We start from the raw sequence: 6,273 nt of genomic DNA on the forward strand, positions 1-6,273 counted from the left end.
GATCAGCCCCTTAATTCATTAAGTGGGGTCCACCTGATAACAGGATATGCTTCAAATTTGGTCTCAACCCCTTAATCGGGGAGACAAAACAGATGGTTGGTAAAGATTTCTCATAAGCATCACAGAGGGCCCTGTATGTGCAGCACGTGCGTACACCATGTACACGTGCCCACGAAGCACGGAACCAGCTAAGGCGGGTCAGCAGGCACTGACCTGTGTCTCCTTTCCAAAACAGAAGTTGCCGTTTTCATTCAACGTAACAGACGGAAAGTCCATTTTTGCGGACCTCTGTGGGGCCCACCCATGGCACGTACGTCGGATCCAAGCCGTTCATCGTGTGGAAGGATTCGATAACTACAAAACCATGTTTACATTTTGTGCCCATACGTGCACACGTGTGAGATACAGAGGCCACAAGTGGACTGTCCTGTGACGTTCAAAATTGATTTTATTGTAATTTCTTCTATGGGTCGCGTCAATGGATGTTCAAAACCATCCATATCTGACCGAAATTTCATCGTGCATCCAATGGACGGCTTGGATTTCCACAAAAAAGCTTATGTGGGGCCCACTGAGCATCACAGCGCTGGACGTGCGAAGGCTTATGCACGTCTGCGAAAAGTGGACTTCCAGGCGGTTGTGGCCCACCATCTTTGATCAAATGGAAGATCTAATCCGTCCATCGTATAGACCAGCCAAAAACGTCCCAGGAGACGTTGATTTTACGGATAAAGTACAAAGAACAAGGGACTTATGAAGGCACAGAAGTTTGCTGCGAAAAGGATTTCACTGCGCATGCGACAGCTTTCCAAATTCAATTTTCACCACTCCAGCCACTCCAACAGCTATAAAAAGAGATGCAAAACAGGGACAAGAGGGAGAGAAGAGCCAGGGAACAGATCCAGAGAAGAAAAGAGTGGCTGGGAGATTCAAGGAAGTAGAGGACGGGGAAGAAAGAGAGAAGGGAGAGATTGGAAAGGGATGTATTTTTATCAAGTATGTTTTTCCTTTTTTCCAGTTGAATCTATGAGTTTCTAAGTTCTTAGTTAGGGCTGAGATGAAGCCCCTAATTTGAATAACCCTTGTTATGTGTTGATTTCATTTTGATTTAATTGATTTGTTTCTTTCTCTAGGGTGCTTAATTGAAAGTTTTGTACTTCTCCATTCTAAGAGCTCAACCAAAGTCTAGTTATGGATGTTGTTTGGAATATTATTCTAAGTGCTTGTGTCTGACCATGAACAGGTTCCTATAGAGGAAGAAACAGGAATCTACATCTCTCCATACCTGACCATGGATGGAAAGATGTGATCCATATGCTTTAAGGAATTATACATTCTGTGTGCCCGGCCAAGGACATAAGTGCGCTATATTTATTTTGATATCAATCTGAATTAGGGTGAATCAACAGGTAGAACAAGGTTTATGATAATTAGGGGTGGATTCGAAAGTCCTAGTCTTCTCCTTGATTGAATTTTTCTCATTATTGCTCTCGGTTATTTTTCCATTGATTTTTGTTTATTGTACTCAATTACTAGCTTAAATATTTGTTGGATTAGTTAAGAAGAGTCTTTAATTTTGAATTCTGACAACCAATTCTCGTGGGAACGATCTTGTAATACGTACCATATCTACATCGGATTCATATACTTGCGAGTTTAAAATCATTTAAATCAGGTTAGTTTAAATAAAACATCAAGTTTTTGACGCCGTTGTCGGGGACTGTTTCGGTCCAATTGGATTTAGGATTCTCTCTTATCATAATTCATAGTCTTAGGTTTTTACTAACTTTAGGTTAAATATTTTTAGAAACTAACCAATTTCATGTTTTGTAGGGTCCTGACATAAACTACTAATTTGGTAATCTCTTTCTAAATTCTCTACTTTTTCTAATTTCTATTTTTAAAATTAGGGTTTTATTTTTTAGAAATTTTCTATTTCTAGATTTTGATTCTTCTTTCAAGTAACTTTCTATTTTCTAGTTTTAGAAATTTTTTCCCTTTTTAGAAACTAACTTAGCTTTTATTTCTAAGATTAGAAACTTTCTTTTTTAGAAATTAACCATTGCTTATGATTTTTCTAGCATTATTTTAGGAAATTCAATTTATTTTTGTTATGTCTACAGAAATTGAGGAAGGAAGCTGCTAAATAAGATTGTCTTCAAAAGGAGGAGCTCTCAAATCTTCAGACATTCATCATCGCCTTTTCCGGGTTCTTCCTTCCAATTCTCGTTTACATAGCTTTCTCTTATTTTTATGAATTCATAACTTTTATTTTTAGTTCTATTCATCTTAGGTTGCATCTTAGTTTAGTTTTCTTTTATATATTGATAACATAGTTTATGCTAGGACGTAGATCTCTGAATATAGAACTAGCACCTTTCGATCCTGAAATAGAAAGAACCTTTCGTAGAAGATTTAGAAACATCCTATTTGAAATGGCGGAAGAGAATGGAACTAAAGCTCTTAAAGATTATTCAGCTCCTGTCCAATTCAATGCGCCTTCATGTATAGTGTTGCCTGCCACCACGGCAGCACATTTTGAACTTAAACCTAGGGTCATACAATTGTTGCCCTCCTTTTATGGTTCAGATAAGGAGGATCCATATCATCATGTGAAAGAATTCTTAGACATTTGCTCCACCTTTAAGTTCCAAAACTTTTCAGACGATTCGATCCGTTTACGGTCCTTTTTCTTTGAAGGATAAGGCGAAAGCATGGTTGAATTCTCTAGGAGTTGGGTCTATCACTACATGGGACCAACTGTCTAAGAAGTTCTTAAACAAGTTCTTCCCGGTTCACAAAACTAATGCTCTCCGTAGAGAAATTATGAATTTCACACAAAAAGAGGGTGAGCACTTTCATGAATGTTGGGAAAGATGGAAGGATTTACTTCTTAAATGTCCACACCATGGTTTTGAAAAGTGGCAACAGGTTCAATACTTCTATGACGGTCTGACACCACAAAACCATCGTATGGTTGACGCCACTAGTGGAGGGTCATTCATGGCCAAAAGTGATGTCGAAGCTTGGAATTTCTTTGAAACCTTGTGTGAAAACTCCCAGCAATGGGACTATTCAAATAGAGGTGAAAGAAGCCCTCAACCACTGAAGAAAGAGGGTATATATGAGGTAGGAGTCACGCTAGATCTTTATGCCAAAATTGATAGCCTGACAAAGAAAGTGGATGCTTTAATGTTAAACAATGGACCTCCACAAACAACTCAAGTCGAGTCATGTGCCATATGTTCTAGTCTCGCCCCTCCTACGCAGTCTTGTCCATCTAGTTCAGCATTTTCAGAATTTCTCTCTGAACAAGTACATGCTATGAACACCTTTCGGAGAACTGAGAATGATCCTTACTCAAACACCTACAATTCAGGATGGGCTAGACATCGAAATTTCTCTTGGGCAAAAGGACCACAACAAGGAGGACCATCTAGAAATCCTCCTATGCAACCTTACTCCCAAGTTGGCAGTCAACAACCTCAGCAGTTCTCAGAGTATCAACAAGTACCTCCACAATCTAGGAAACCATCTCTTGAGGATACACTCAATCTTTTTATGCAGAGTTCACTTTAATTTCAAAAAGACACCCAACATACTTTACTAGCTAACCAGCAGAGTTTACATGTAAATGCGTAATCCATTGTTAAGCTGGAAGTACAATTGGGTCAACTTACTGCCATATTGAGTGAGAGAGACAAGAGCAAGTTTCCTAGTCAACCTGTGGTAAATCCAAAAGGACAGTATGAGATTGGCTCTAATTCAAACCAAGAACAATATCATGAGCAAGCCAAATCAATCATTACCCTTAGGTCCAGTAAACAGATCGAGAGCAAAGTAGAAATGCCTAGGGAAGAATCAAATTCCAAATCAGAAGATCAAAATGAAGCGGAGAGACATACTAATGCATCGAAAGCCCAAAAGCACTCTGACTCTCCAGAAACCACTCATGTGCCATCTTGTGTGCCTAAAGCACCTTTTCCTCAACGTCTGGCACCGGTTAAGAAAGGAAACAACTTTAATGAGATATTGGACATGTTTAAGCAAGTGCAAATCAACATTCCGTTGCTTGATGCTATCAAGCAAGTTCCTGCTTACGCTAAGTTCCTTAAAGATTTATGCACTCAAAAGCGTAAGATGAATGTTCATAAGAAGGTATTCCTTGCGGAGCAACTTAGCTCCATGATTCAACACAACATCCCTCCTAAATTTAGGGATCCAGGAGCTCCTACCATTTCTTGTGTCATAGGAGAGCATAAGGTTCAAAAAGCGTTGCTTGATTTAGGGGCCAGTGTTAATTTGTTACCATATTCGGTCTATGAGCAGCTAGGACTTGGTGAGCTGAAACCAACTAAAATAACATTACAACTAGCTGATAGATCTATCAAGGCGCCCCGTGGTATTATTGAAGATGTGCTAATCTAGGTTGATAAGTTTTATTTTCCAGTGGATTTCATTGTTCTAGATACTCAGCCTGTCCAGAATCCTACAAGTCAAATCCTGGTTATCTTAGGACATCCATTCTTGGCCACATCCAATGCAATCATAAATTGCAGGGACGGAGTTATGAAGCTATCTTTTGGTAACATGAAGATTAAACTCATTGTTTTGAATGCTGGACAACAAATGTCAGACTCGGATGATATATTTGAAGTGAACATGATTAAGAGTCTAGTGCATGACTCTTTCCTTGAATCTTTCGAAGACACTCTTGAGACTTGTTTAGCACATTTTGGCATAGATTTTGACATAGAAAGTTTCATCCAAGAAGTCAATGCATTGCTTGATTCTAATCCAGAAATGAATACAACAAAATGGAAAGCTAGAGTGGAACCTCTTCCACCTTCTGAGTCTAAACTGGTCCCGTCTATTGAGAAACCACCCAAAGTTAACCTTAAATAATTACCTGAAACTCTCAAGTATGCATTTTTAGGACCTTCTGAAACCCTGTCTGTCATCATAGCTACTAACCTTGATAAAAAATAGGAGGGTAAGTTGCTTAATGTTCTTAGAGAACATAAGGCAGCTATTGGGTGGACAATAGCGGAAATAAAGGGAATAAGCCCCACGGTGTGTATGCATCGTATTCATCTTGAAGAAAATGTAAAAACATCGCGTGAAATGCAAAGGAGGCTTAACCCTAACATGAAAGAGGTCGTTCGGGCTGAGGTGCTAAAATTGTTAGATGTTGGTATCATTTACCCCATTTCAGATAGCACATGGGTCAGCCCAGTTCAAGTTGTTCCCAAAAAGTCTAGGATTACGGTGAAAAAGAATGAGGATAATGAGTTAGTACCAACGCGCATGACTATGGGTTGGCGAGTTTTTATTGATTACCGTAAACTGAACCTGGCCACAAGGAAGGATCACTTTCCTCTTCCTTTCATAGACCAGATGCTTAAGAGATTGGCAGGGCACAGCTATTATTGTTTCCTAGATGGTTATTCTGGATATAATCAGATTCTCATTGCTCCCGAGGATCAAGAGAAAACCACATTTACATGTCCTTTTGGTACATATGCCTATCGGCGTATGCCATTTGGGTTGTGTAATGCGCCTGCGACCTTCCAACGATGCATGATGAGTATTTTTTCAGACATGGTTGAGCGTTTCCTTGAGATTTTCATGGATGATTTTTCAATTTTTAGCTCTTCATTTGATGAATGTTTATACCATCTATCTCTTGTCTTGGAAAGATGTGAAAAAACGAACCTGGTATTGAATTGGGAAAAGTGTCATTTTATGGTTCAAAAAGGGATTGTACTCGGGCATGTTATTTCAAGTAAAGGCATTGAAGTTGATAAAGCCAAGATTGATGTAATTTCTAGTCTTCCTCCACCCATAACGGTTAAGGAGATTAGATCATTCTTAGGGCATGCGAGATTCTATAGGAGATTCATTAAGGATTTTAGCAAAATTTCTCGACCCTTATGCAATTTACTAGCTAAAGATGTTGCTTTTGTCCTTAATGATGAGTGTCGACAAGCTTTTGATAAGTTGAAGCATTTACTGACTTCTGCTCCAATCATCCAACCACCTGATTGGAGTTTACCTTTTGAGCTTATGTGTGATGCTTCTGATTATGTTGTTGGAGCCGTCCTAGGATAAAGATTGAACAAAATGCCTCATGTCATTTATTATGCTAGTAGGACTCTAAATGATGCACAGCTCAACTACTCTACCACTAAAAAAGAATTGTTGGCAGTTGTATTTGCTCTAGACAAATTCAGGTCGTATCTTATAGGGTCAAAGGTTATAGTGTTCTCAGAT

At 39.0% G+C, this 6,273-nt stretch overlaps 1 non-coding gene across 1 annotated transcript; it reads right to left on the reverse strand.

Annotated features, from left to right (window-relative positions):
* Positions 1-2,808: 2,808 nt before the first annotated feature.
* On the reverse strand, positions 2,809-2,915 carry LOC131222211 (small nucleolar RNA R71). The gene has a single exon (XR_009159923.1). It is a non-coding gene; the product is annotated as a small nucleolar RNA R71 (small nucleolar RNA).
* Positions 2,916-6,273: the final 3,358 nt, after the last annotated feature.

This window comes from Magnolia sinica, chromosome 1, assembly GCF_029962835.1.
Source record: "Magnolia sinica isolate HGM2019 chromosome 1, MsV1, whole genome shotgun sequence".
Taxonomy (NCBI): domain Eukaryota; kingdom Viridiplantae; phylum Streptophyta; class Magnoliopsida; order Magnoliales; family Magnoliaceae; genus Magnolia; species Magnolia sinica.